General features: G+C 38.4%; 1 protein-coding gene across 4 annotated transcripts in view; it reads right to left on the bottom strand.

Annotated features, from left to right (window-relative positions):
* The window catches only part of DIAPH2 (diaphanous related formin 2), an 876,560-nt gene that overhangs the window by 107,249 nt on the left and 755,083 nt on the right, over window positions 1-14,228 (bottom strand). The gene's annotated exons all lie outside the window — the stretch shown is intronic.

Below are 14,228 nucleotides of genomic sequence, written 5' to 3'. Positions count from 1 at the left end.
TCTATTTGGATTTCTCTTCTCTATTTTACCTGGCATCACTTCCGACACAGAAAGTGACCCAGTGACAGTCTATTAGGTTGACTGCTGTCATTGTATATGTGACAGAAACAGTACCTGCAGGATCTGCTTCACAATGGCAGCTCCTGTGAGCACTGACTGATCTAGCAGAGACATTCAAATGGCTGCTAGAAAACACATCCAGGATGCTTGCCTGGAAGGTAACTTAGATGAAAAGGACATTTGAGAGCCAATGAAAACATTATAATTTTCTTTTACTACCATACAAAAAGACTTGTAAGGTAGCAGAAAGTCACTATTAACCAACATATTGTTTCAAAATCATCATTGGACCCAGATGGTCAACAATGGGGCAGGGGGCCTGAAATTCTTCATCAGAAAAGGAGCAAGGAAAGTCAAAAAACCCCAAAAGCCTCAGAAACAAGCATCTGGGAGGACAAGTTGGACAAGACAGGCTCTTTCTCATTCCAGTAAAATCTCTACTATGTGGCTTAGCTAAGATATGAAGTGTTGTGAACTTAAGATGATTCATAGGTAATTACCAGAGATATTGTCCTAAATACACTCCCATTTTTCCAAGAATTTAAATAGAAAATGTAGTTTACAATGAAAGTAGGCTGAACATAACAGAAATATTTTTTTCATGGTTCAGAAGATACTTTGGGGCATCACACTGCCTCAGGGTCCTCGTTATGTGCATCAGTCAACACTCTTCTGCAGCTACACAAATGTGCTGGGTAAGAGAGTTCTTCGGTTTAATAAGAGGGCACCAAACATGGCTGACTGTAATTATTTTGAAAAAATAAATTGGAGCAGACTGAATGCATAAAACTAGACTTGTGGCACTTTCGGCTTGCCTTTACATAAAAATAATTGCTAATCAATAATCATTTCAGTCATCCTTTCTTTGTGATTTTCTTGTTCTTGCTGTGGGGTTTCTCTCAAATTTCTTTCTGCTGTGTATTTGCTCCCTACCTTCCTTTAACCAATTTTTCACCTTGTCTTCCAATTTCTTAGTTGACCTCAAGAGCATCCTATCAAAGGCTTCTTTCCTTATTTGGGGAATTTCACTTCTCCATAGACTTCCAATGCCTTTGCTTCTACCATTAAAGTAAAGGAGACAGTGGGGAGAGAGTGAAAAGTAAAAAGTGTATGTTTGTCTCCTCTTGAAAGACAAGACTGAAAACCAAGAGACCTGAGTTATATTTGCCACTGTCATTAATTTGCTGTATGACCTGGAATAAATCACTTTACTCTCTCTGGGCCTAGTTTGCCTCCTCTGGAAAATGAGAGATTTGGACTACATGATCTTTAAGAGCCCTTCCAGCTCTACCATTCCCCCTGTTGATTTTATCAGCAATTACACAGGATGGCAGTTGTGAGGAGGCACTTTAAATACATGTAAACTTCGCCTATCGACCTCAGTCTGAAGGAGATCTGTTTATACCATAATATGTCAACTCACTATGAATTCCTTCACTCTTGGCCATTCAAAGTGTTCCTACTCAGTGTATAATTTCTTGAGGAAAGGGAACATTTCTCACTCCTTGCAGTATTCCCAGCACTCAGTACTCAGTAACCAACAGTTAATAAATATTCCTTCTGTTTGGTGTTTCCTTATCTTATAGCATTTTCCGTCCATAAATGTTTCCATTGTAGAAGTTCATCACATTTCACTTAAACTATTCAGTGTCTATGTTCTCTGCCTATTTAGTTACCAATACCCAATTCTTTGCAATATAACATTTTCCTGTCAAATGGCAGGGCTAATGGGAATAACACTATTTTGAGAAAGAGACCGGACTGACTCATAAGGGAATCAATGTTCATCTCCTAAATAATTCACTAAAACTTACTGCTAGGACTCTGCACTAGGATTCTACTTGTGTTACTAGAATTTCAGTTTCTACTTGAAATTGTGATTTTCAGAAGAGCTTTAAAAAACCATGACTTTTGGAAATGCATTTGAGAAGGCAGCTACAGAAATAATGAAAAGTTTTAATAACATGTTTCTGCTGCTCAAATTCTAGAAGTAAGCCTAAAGTGGTATAATGAAAATTACTGTCATAACTTACACTTAATATCAATATTAGGATTTCAGTGAGGGAACTCTATTAACAGAAGTTCTCAGAATCATTCATTGATGTTGCAAAAAGAGGAAACGAAGATTTGTAGAGCAGTGACAGAGGTCAAATTAAAATACTGGTATTTGTTTGAACCATTTTGTTTGAAGAGTATGCTTTCTTTGCATCTTAAATTTCACATTTCTAACATTTAATGATGATTAACTATAAAGGACACATGTAAGACTATAATGCAGCTAAGTGATGCATTTGTAACTCATGTGAAACAACATAATTAGTTCTCCAAGGGTTCATCTATATATTATTCTCCTAAACAGAATGCTTGAAAGTCCCACTTGATTTTTAAAAGCAATATGAAGCCTTTATTTTCAGCATGGCTTCCTCTGTGTAATATTCTCATAATTATTTTCCAGCAACAAGAAATATTAGGTTGATTGTTTTTATTCTAGCTGTTGGCCCCTCATGCTGCGAAGAAAGCAACTTCATGAATTCATTTATTTCAGTACAAAACTGACTCACTCTGGGAGGTTCAAAATAAGAAAAAGAACAAAGGTCTAAGCTCAAAAATTTTATAAGACGTGAATGGTTGAACTAAAATAATTATTTAAAAAACTCACACTTATTAAAAGCCACAAAATATTTCTATTGCTTCCTTACCCCACACCCTCAAAAAAAACCTCTATCACAGAACACAATATAAATGAATAGAAATTAGCTTTATGTACAGAATTTGATTCATGGAAATATATTACCATCTTCTAACATATAACAACATTTTCATATATACTACGAAAAGGCCATATACTTCATTTTCATGTGTGTCCCTATGTACAAGACAACTCCTTAAACATATTTATCTTTTAAAAACAAGATCAATATATGTTGCCTAACATTTTAGGTATGAGTTAACACAAGTTATACAGCTTATACATCTCCGCAAAATTCTGCTTTTTCTTGTGACCACTGTTTGCTAATTGTCTCCACAAATTCTGACACTTGACAAATATGGAGTACTTTTGAAAAGAGGCTGAATGAAGTCATTCTATGCCTCTTCCTTTTAGGCTTCCAGGTCATATGATATTTGGCCACTGTTCTCAGTTTATTTAGAAAATCCACAAATCCAAAGAATAGTATTTATCTTTATACAGTGGCCTATCAATGTGCCTTGCGCTAAAGAAGGAGAACGCAAATTAACAGGCACGAAGCCATAGGGGAGCAGTCACTTAAGTGCTGCCAAAAGGACTCATGAGACCTTTATTTCTGATGGTGGATTTGGGGAGTGTCCATTAAATAAGTTTCAGACCATAGCAGCCTGGAGCATTTCCTGCACCTTAGCCATTTTCTTTATGGAAGTAGAATATAGAAGGTTGGAGTGAAAAGGAAAGGAAAGAAAGGAATAGAAGAGTGGCTTCAAGAAGACCTGGCAAATATGCAGGAGTGGGAGGGGGGCATTCAAGAACACATGTTTCAGGATCCCTAGAAGGTACCTGCAAGGACTAAGACTTACAGACATCAACAAAGGACCACTGGAGGCCATTTCAGTCACTTGCAAAATGTTTAATAGTACTTCTGCAAAAAAAAAAAAAAAATCCTATTCTGCCAAAAAAAAATTTCATTGAGTGGCTACAGTGGAATCCAAGTGTACTTATAGACACTGCTACTATAATCTAGAATACGTATAACAAGTGGTATTGAAATAATGGGTAGAAAGGTATCGTGTGAAAGAGGAAAGAACTTTTTTTCATTATTAAGCTAAGCTCATTCTTCAGATATGTAAAGTCCGGGATAATCAGTCTGGTCCTTCAGGTGCGCTGTAAGGACAATATTGAAGACGGGTTTTCTCCCCCAGAACATAACTGAGAGTGTAGTTTGGTCTCAGAAACCAAGCTGGCCCCCCTTTGAAATTCTCCTTATGAAGTGTCTAGTGCAGTGATGCACAAAAGTAGGCACTTTGCTTTCCTCTTGAGCCAGGCTTGCTCTTGTCCACAGTTTCAAAGGAGTCCCCTGGGGGGCTAAGGTGGCACCACCGTCCTTTTGAAGCATATAGGAAAGATGAGTTCATCTTAGGCACTGGGGTCTCAGAAGGTGAACAGGCCCCAAGAGACCAACCTGAAGATCACACTGACTGTGTTGGGCTAGAACAGCTGTGGAACTCATGAGTGGTACTCTGAGATTCACCAACAGATAGTTCTCCACTCATAATTTAACCAAGCTTATTTCATCCAGCATTTTTATATAATCCTTTTTATACAAGACATGGGGCAATATACAATAAAAAGAAGTGTTCGGTGGAAACGGTAGGAAATGTGGTCCTAACAAACTGCTTTCCCACTTGTCCTATCTACAGAGCCCTCCCTGAATGCTGTGAAGATCTCCTTGGAATACTCTCCTTAGATAACCACCCAAGCTACCCCTGGCCAGTTGCCAGGAAAGAAGGGGGGATTTGATAAGGACTTTCTTCCATGCTAATCAAATTAATGTGAGATCTTCTCTAATAACATAGAGGAGACTAAAAGACATTCCTGCTGATTCATAATTTTGATCCAGCTATATTACTCTCCCAATAACAAAACAGGAGTCAACAACTAGAAATTATTCATTAGTGTATTATAATTATGTGCTTAAGTCTCCCTGGTTATGCTGTTTTAGGCACCTCACAGACAAAATACAGCATTTGTTTTACTAAATGACCCTACTTCCAAAGATCTAGTTAATATTCAAGTAATAAACAAAGGTATTCTAGAAGACAAAAGAAACAGCTGAATTGATGCCTGAGTATAAGTGGGGATTTAAGAGAAACAGACCTTCCTGATCTATCCTTGTCATTTAACCATGAGGGGAACATACTCCTTCCTCTCCTTGGATCTACCTTCTGATATTTGTCACATCCTTGACCCAAAATACACTTGGGAGCAGAGACTGGCCTCCTCACTTACAGGCAGATATCCGGCTGCCTCTTCTCTAGACGTTACCCACTGGCCTCCCAGATTTCTGACCTGACTCCTAGTTTTTGGCATTTACCCCACTCTATGGATTAATCCTCAGGGACCTACTCTGGGGGGGGGGGCTCACTTAACCCAGTTTCACTCCGTGATGATCTCAGATACATGACGGGCACCATGTTTTACCTTTTGTAAAAAGCACACCTTTTCACATATCAGCCCTGAGACTGGGATGCATCTAACTATAGTGTTCTATGATTTAATTGGCAGCAATTCTTTCTTTCTTAATGGTACATAAACTAATGTATACCTTATAATTGATATCATCTTAAATCCAGTGATATATAATATAAAAATGAAAAATCTAGTACCTCAAGTCCTTGATGGGATGCCTCGATATAGCACAGTCTGTGCATGATGTCTGTAGGTTATACTGTCTTCTTCAAATATAACTTAGAGGCTCCTTCTAAAGAGGTGCCTTACATGTAGGCCACAATGTTTGGTAGCACGGGATCCCAATAGCAGTAAGTTTCATAATGGGTAAGTGCCAAAGAAAAGTATCTATAGACTACCAGGAGAGCTCTTCCTAGCAAGAACCCTCTGTTCTGAACCAAATCAACCAAATCCTTCTTGGGAATATTTAATGAAACATATGCAGAAAGGAATATAAATAGTAGGCAGCAGTGGAAGCTCAGAGAGAGAGGATGTTAACCAAAAGTGACATGGCAGTAGAAGCCATGAATAAGCATACACCTTGATGTAGAAAGGAGAACAGAGAGTGCATTCAGCGTCAAGGAGCACAGAGAAGAATTAGACAGAAAAACAAACATAGAGTAGGTGAGGCACCCTAAAGGCAAAGCAGGAAAGTAGGTGGCTTAGTAAAGCAAACGTGGAGTTAAGTGCAACAGACTCCTGCTCCAAAATAAAGACCACTGGCAGAGTGGCCATTGTGATGCCAGAGCTGAGGTCAGACTGCCAGGGCCACTGCTGTAATTGAGACATTCTAGTTTTGATGAAGCACACCTACCTGGGCAACCGTATTGTTATTTTCCCCCATGTTTCCTTACCATTATGTTATCTATCAAAACTTCGGCATGCCTCTGTTTCTCCCAAGAGAAAAAGCTCTTTTTACAATATTAAACAACTGGAAGGAAGGAAAAGGTAAAGTACAAAGAAGATGTGGGAAGGAATGTGGTAAGAGTTAGTGTGGTAAGTGGTTAAGCCAGAAGAAGGAGAAGGTTAGGATGCATGAGCTCAAAAACTGAGGGGTGGAGGAGGCCAGAGGCAGAGGGTCAACTCCATTCTACCTCTTCTTTTTTACTCTCTTAAGGAGGGTTACCATACATCACAGTTTCTTTTCAGTAATAGTATCTGACTGGGCCCTGGCCAAATCCTCAGTTGTGACTCTCATTCTTCTCCTCGGCAATAATGCTCAGGGCAGAGCATGCTCAGCTTGCCTCCCTTCCTCAAATCACCTGGGACTAATCAAACTTGTCCTGATTTCCAGCCAACAGATATAACAATATTCCCATGATTATCTGAATGAATCCAGTTAAGCCAACATTTATCAGGGTACTGTCTTCCTGTGCAACATACCTTAAATGGGTCCATGCTGTTCAGATTGAGGACTGAAAAAAATTACAGTTCAACATGGTATTTTGATCTCTATTTTGAAGTTTTTAAAAATGAAAAAGTATCAGTTTTAAACTATCATTTATGGAATATAAATTATGAGAATTATTTTTCTCCCTTTATGGAGAAAACTATCAATTGAAAACTTCTAATTCAGAGTCACAAGGAACTACTTATTCATAGAATGTGCCAATTTGTATGAGGGTTTTAGAGAGTTATTCCCATTCATTGTCTTAGCACCTGTGAAAGTTGCAAACTAAAGCATGATTATGCTTTCTTTTATTTTTAACAATTGAATGAATTTAGGACCTGAAATGGTAGTAATTCAAATCCAACTTGTTACCCTTATTCTTTGTAAAGGTGTAATTCTATTACTATCTTGAGCATCTGAATTCTAGGAATAACCTTCTGGTATAGTTTCTGCCCCTTAAATTCTATGGTTTTCCTGCACTTCTTTGGTTTTGAAAAGACCAGAGCTTGTTTCATTTGGGTGTCTTTGTTGCTGTTCTGTGTTTGGACAATATGGAGTGTGATGTAATTCTCTTACATTTTGGTTACCTAATAGACAACAATTTCGTAACATAACAGAATGACACTCTCCAGGACTGGTCATCACTATGGATATTACTGTGGAAGGGAAGGGATAAAATGAAACAAAACAGTAATCTTGGCTTAGGCATGCAATTGTCACCAGAATAAGGAAGAGTTCAGTCTGTATATTTAATATGTGACAGCATTCCTTCAAAAACATGCTTACAAAGGCTTTACTACCTCTCTTTTTCTTACGTTCTCATCACCTTGAATACATTTTAGTCACTTTCTAAGATCTTATTTTCCATTAAATGTATTAATATAAATTAATTGTGGGAATTTCTGACCCTTATCCTTTAGACCATGGTCTATAAGGAGTATTTGCTTTTATATTAGCTTTCAAGCTGCCTATAGGGATCCAGTCAGTTACATGGGTATTACTTAAATACTTTTTTTTTGCTTTAATACATCAGAGTGGAGGGGGAATTCAGGATGGCCTTTTGAAATTTAGCCATTCAAGGGAAAACACGTGCACCAACTTGCACGAAATTGTATTGTTCACCTAAGTAAAGGAAACTGCCCTTTTAAACAACAGTCTCCTGTTTCTGAGGGAAAAAAAGTGATTGTCTATTGGCACTGGACTAGGCACATATGTGGTATGTGAGTAGGCCAGGCTAAAAAGTATGTGTAAAATCAAGCTCTACAAATAATTTCCAGGCAATGCTTACAGCAGCCACAAGCAGTGCACCAGGAAGTGGCTAGGAAGTTTTCCACATCCTAGATCAGCGATTTTCAACCTTTTTCATCTCATGGTGCACAAAAACTAATTACTAAAATTCTTCAGCACACCAAAATAATATTATATTTTTGCCAATCTGACAAAACAATAGGCATAGTTTTGATTCATTCATATCAGATGGCTAGTATTGTGTTGGCTGTTGTCATTTTTTTATTTCACAATCTAAGGGGAAAAAAAGGTCAGTTCCCCTGACTATATAGTAAGGTATTGCATGTTTTAAAAAGTTTGGCAGCACACTGGTTGAAAATTGCTGGCCTAGATGATTTTATAGGCCAGGTGCAGCGTATTTCGTGTTCAGGTAACCAAAAAGCTCTACATTGCGCTTAGTTTCATTTCTTACACTCTCTCATTTTTTTCTAGCGCTAGAGTCCAAAAAGGACCCAAAGAACACTGGTGCAAAGAAGCACATATTCAAACCAAAGGTTACACTCTTAGTCTAGAGCAATCGCAGAGGAGACAGTTTTTGGCAACTAAAACTATAGCTATACTGCAAGTTCCATAATTGGCTCTCAATAGCTATTTTTCAATACTCAGAACTACTCATTCGCTTAAGTTAAAGCACATATAGCATTGCAGCAAAATGAGGAGTGTGAAACATATTGCTATTTCCGTCAACTTTCTGTTGTAAATTACTCAGAGTATCTCATGCACATCTTTTTTTTTTTTTTTTTTTTTTAAGAAAAGAAGAACAGAGAACCAAGATGGAGGTGTACATAGACACACTGTGCCTCCTCGCACAACCAGAACTGACAGAAAATCTAACGGCAAGGAAGTCCGACAACGAAGGAGATAAAAAAGAAACGTTCATCCAGACCGGTAGGAGGGGCGGAGAGGACTCGCGACCGAGACTGGCGGAGTGTGGGACGAACGGGGCGGGCAGTCTGACCACTAGCAGACCCTGCAGCCCTATATTCATGCACAGATAAACACAGAGGGCCGGACTCATAGAGTGGCGGAGAATGGGGCAGGCAGAGTGGCAGGTAGCACCCCACAGCCCCACATTCGCACATAGATAAACTGGGAGGAACGGCGGGGGAGTGAAGCAGACCACACAACCCAGGGCTCCAGCGCAGGGGAAATAAAGCCTCAAACCTCTGATTGAAAACACCCGTGGGGGTTGAGGCAGCAGCAGGAGAAACTGTCAGCCTCACAGGAGAGGTCATTGGAGAGACTTACAGGGGCCTAGAGTGTACACAAGCCCACTTACTCGGGAATCAGCATCAGAGGGGCCCAATTTGATTGTGGGTAGTGGAGGGAGTGACTGTAATCCGGCAGAGTTGAGCAAGCGCCATTGCTCCCTCTCGGCCCCTCCCCCACGTCCTGCTTCACAGCACAGCGACCAGCATTACCCCACCCCAGGGAACACCTAAGGCTCCACCCCTTTATGTAACAGATGCACCAAGACCAAAAAAAAAAAAAAAAAAAAAAAGGACCAAATGACAGAACACTTCAAAGTTCCAGAAATAATTCAACTAAGCAGCGAACAGGCAGCCAACCTATCAGATGCACAGTTCAAAACACTGGTAATTAGGACACTCACAGAATTGGTTGAATTTGGTCGAAAATTAGATGAAAAAATGAAGGCTATGCTAAGAGAAACAAAGGAAAATGTACAGGGAACCAATAGTGAGGCGAAGGAAACTGGGACTCAAATCAACAGTGTGGACCAGAAGGAAGAAAGAAACATTCAACCAGAAAAGAATGAAGAAACAAGAATTCGGAAAAATGAGGAGAGGCTTAGGAACCTCCAGGACATCTTGAAACATTCCAACATCCGAATTATAGGGGTACCAGAGGAGAAGAGGAAGAACAAAAAATTGAAAACTTTTTTGAACAAATAATGAAGGAGAACTTCCCTAATCTGGCAAAGGAAACAGACTTCCAGGAAGCCCAGGAAGCTCAGAGAGTCCCAAAGAAGCTGGGCCCAAGGAGAAACACACCAAGGCACATCATAATTACATTACCCAAGATTACACAGAAGGAGAGAATCTTAGAAGCAGCAAGAGAAAAGGACACAGTTACCTACAAAGGAGTTCCCATAAGACTGACAGCTGATATCTCAAAAGAGACCTTACAGGCAACAAGGGTCTGGCAAGAAGTACGCAAAGTCATGAAAGGCAAGGACCTACATCCAAGATTACTCTATCCAGCAAAGCTACCATTTAAAGTGGAAGGGAAGATAAAGTGCTTCTCAGATAAGGTCAAGTTAAAGGAGTTCATCATCACCAAGCCCTTATTATATGAAATGTTAAAGGGAGTTACCTAAGAAAAAGAAGATAAAAAATATGAGCAGTAAGAATGACAGCAAACTCACAGTTATTAACAACCACACCTAAAACAAATACAAGAGCAAACTAGGCAAACAACTAGAACAGGAACAGAACCACAGAAATAGAGCTCACATGGAGGGTTATCAATAGGGGAGTGGGAGGGGGAGAAAGGGGGGAAAGGTACAGAGAATAAGTAGCATAAATGATAGGTGTAAAATAGACAGAGAGGGTAAGAATAGTATAGGAAATGTGGAAGCCAAAGAACTTATAAGTATGACCCATGGACATGAACTTTAGTGGGGGAATGTGGAAGGGAGGGGGTGTGCAGGATGGAGTTGAGTGAAGGGGGGGAATGGGACAACTGTAATAGTATAATCAATAAATATATTAAAAAATAAAAATTTAAAAATTTAAAAAAAGGAAAGAAGCACAAATTAGATGCAATTTATTTTTCTGGAAAACAAATGCCAACCTCTATTCAGAGCCTGCTAATAACATTATTTCTTCTTCTCTTTCTCTATACACAGAGGAAAGGAGGGAAGGGGTAGGGGGGAAGAGAGAGTTATAATAAAAACCTTTTTGTAGAGGTGTTTTATTGCACCTTCAATTACCTCATGGCAGGTGCAATGACCACTTTGTGCTCTCTTGGAAACAAAAGTGGCAATTTGTACTTACAAATACATAACCGTATCAGTAAAAATGAGGCCATGCTGAAAATCTGCCCGGAGATGTTTAAAGGATACCAAGTTTTGACTCAAATTTACACATAAGTCAATGACAAATTTCAAGCTTCACAAGTTCAGACACTGAGCAGGGAATTGGAGCTTCAAAGCTGAAAGTGTTTGGACAGAGGAACATTCAACCAAAGCTGCATAAAAATGCATCAATAAAATTTAATCACCTCAAGCAAAACCCATCAAGGCACAACAAGGACTTGATGAATGAGGAATACTAATTTCTTCTATTGTTTGGACTTCCCTGGAAAATAAGAATGCAATGTCTGTCAAAGGTTGATACTGCATTTATAAAATGGTCTTTCAGTCCATTTGAAAACATGTGAAATAATACCATAAATTTGTATAGAATTTAGCTTATAAATGGTTCCTCACTTCATTACCACATTTCCTTCTCATTTTAAGGCTCTGTGGTAGGACTGATATGATTTATCCTCATTTTCTATGTTGAAGTGCTGAGGGTAAGAGATTTTTCTGAGGGAGCAGCGTTTTATAGTCCATGTGTTTGTGTATCTCCCCTCCAAATTCATATGTTGAAGCCTAATCCTCAATGTGTGCTGTTTGGAGGTGAGGCCTTTGCAAAGTAACTATGTCATAAGAGTGGTGCCCTTGCAAATGGAAGTGGGGCCTCACCAGACAGGAGATCTACTGGCACCTTGATTTTGGACTTCCCATCCTCCAGAAATGTGGTAAATAAATAAATAAAGAACACATACATACATACTTGTTATTTAAGTCACCTGGTCTATGGTGTCTTTGTTAGAACAACCCAAACTAAGATACAGAGCTAAGAAGCACTGGAATTAGATATATACTTTAAAAAAATCTAATGATCTTCCCTTATTCCAGGCTATGAGGACAAACACTGTCCCTGTTTACACATGATAATATTTTATTATCTTTGGGTGTGAGCTGAGTAATACTGCTGGTTAGACTTTGAATTACTTTTGGTATTTACAGTATCACACTGATACCCTTAGGCAGCTTTCCCCGCCATGCTCAATTAAGTTCAGTACCTTAATGCTCATTAATTACAAATTGACATATGAATAATGTGTACCTCTAGCTGCCTAGATATAGATAATATTAATAAGGATATTCTACTCTATGAGAATAAGTATGTGTGCCATTATTTTAGTCTGAGACAGTTTTGCTTCCCCATTGGGTAAGATGAAGTACTGGATATGATTGCTCTTATAAACACTTTGAGGCATGAAAAAGTACTGTACAGGTAAATATAACACTGATGTGGAACCTAATATTTACTTTAAGTGGTGGCAATATGAATAACTCATAGAAAATAATCTATTTCTTAATCATAAGAGATAAGCAATATCAACAGTATTGACTACATATTGGTACTATAATCACTAGTTACTGTACTAAGTGTTTTATATTAATTAGCATAGTTAATCCTCAGAACAACCCTATTATGTACATTTGATGGGTGAGAAAATTAAATTTTAGATAAGTTTTATCCAGGTAATCTGCCTAAGTTCACACGACTCTTAAGGGTGGAAAATGAATCAGATACAACTTTATCTGATTAAACACTGCTCTTTTTAGCCATATGTCCCTAGTGTTCAAATTGTAGTAGTACGCAGAAGAATGATATTGGGTACTTGGTAAAATATAGATTCCTGGGTGTCATACACTGTGATTCAGTAGACTTGGGGTGGGGTCTGAGAATCTAAATTTTAAGAAGCTCCCCAAGTAATTCTCATGCTGATGATGTTGTATAGACTTTGAGAAGTACTGACTTACAATATCATGACATAGCTAACATTAATTTTTATATCTTAATTTCATGAGTCTTTTGAAAATAAGTCTTATTTGAGGTTGTGTTTCTTTTCATTTTTTAAAGTCATAATGTTCATTGTTTCACTGTAATTGAGAAACTTACCAGGAGAGCAGAAATTGTGATGTGATGTGATGTGAGGGTATTGATATTTGCATAATGGCTACAGAGGTATGAAATAAATTTGTTCTGATTCAATGAGGCCAGACAACAGGCTTTCACTGTAGGTTTAAGTAAAGGCAGTAGCTCGGTAAGTAGGAGAAGAAGAGAGAAAGGAGAAATGAAGGGAGACAGGGAAGAAATGAGAGAAGGGGAACAGAACAAAGTACAAAGTAAAGGACTGAACTACTAATGAACATAAATAATTACATTGTTCTCAAAACACAAACAGTTTCTGATTAAAATTTGTGTTTTCACAGACAGACGTGTCTCTTATCCAGTTTTGTATAGGTCCTTAAATTGATGACAGGGCACACAATCCAAATGGCATTTGTGATTAAGAGGTCAGGCAGTGAATTCACTATTTAAAAAAAATCTCTGTTTCTCACCTCACCCCTTTGAGCTGCACTTTAGTCTCCCAACTTATTCATATCAGCAGGAAGCAATGGCTGAACACCACCCTCCACTCAAATCTAAGGACAAGCTTCATTATTATCTTTTGCGTGATGGAAACAAATTCAATGGTGTTTAGATAATGCAGGCACATATACAGCTTTTCAGTCTCAATTATTGTTTTCTTTTTCTGTTTCTGAACTATTAAACTAGCATGAAAAAACTTAAAAAATTAAAAGGCTTTTGAGAAAAGGAATCACTTTTGTCCCTATACAAAAGAACAGCAGAAAAGGTATTCCCAAGGACAGAGTCTGTTAAAAATCAGATTATTTCCACCAAGCTCCCCTATTATTCACCTGTCAGTAAAACATGTCCTCTCATTGTCTCAGTTTGAATGCCTATTTTTATCTGACTGGAGCTATGTGGTCATTTTTGTATTTATTACTAAGTTATTTAGGTTTCCTCCGCATTCTTCTCTTCCCAGAGCCTGTTTTTCTCTTCTTAAAAACTGGGCCACATGCCTCTGAGGAGAAAGTAGTACATTATTTCATTCTCACCTTTTCTTCTTTGCTGGCATCTCTGAGGCCTGCTATGCCCAGAAGTGCTTCCACTCAAGCTGGACCATCAAATCAATTATCATAGCAGACTGCTTTCTAAATCTGAATGACAATGATGACAACAGGCACAGCAAACTTTCAGGATTGATTTGTCATTGGTAATATAAATCTTTCTCTCTCTTTTTTTTTTTTTTGTACTTCCCTCCCATCTTCCTTTTCTACCTATCTGTCTCCTAGTCTCTCTTCAATCTTGCCCTCTCCCATGGATATTTGGGAGGGTCCATCTAGCTGGCCAAAATCTCCTCTCTGCT

Source organism: Desmodus rotundus, chromosome X (assembly GCF_022682495.2).
Source record: "Desmodus rotundus isolate HL8 chromosome X, HLdesRot8A.1, whole genome shotgun sequence".
In the NCBI taxonomy this organism is placed as follows: Eukaryota; Metazoa; Chordata; class Mammalia; order Chiroptera; family Phyllostomidae; genus Desmodus; species Desmodus rotundus.
Note: the sequence above shows the minus strand (reverse complement) of the source record. Positions and strands in the feature narration are given on the sequence as shown.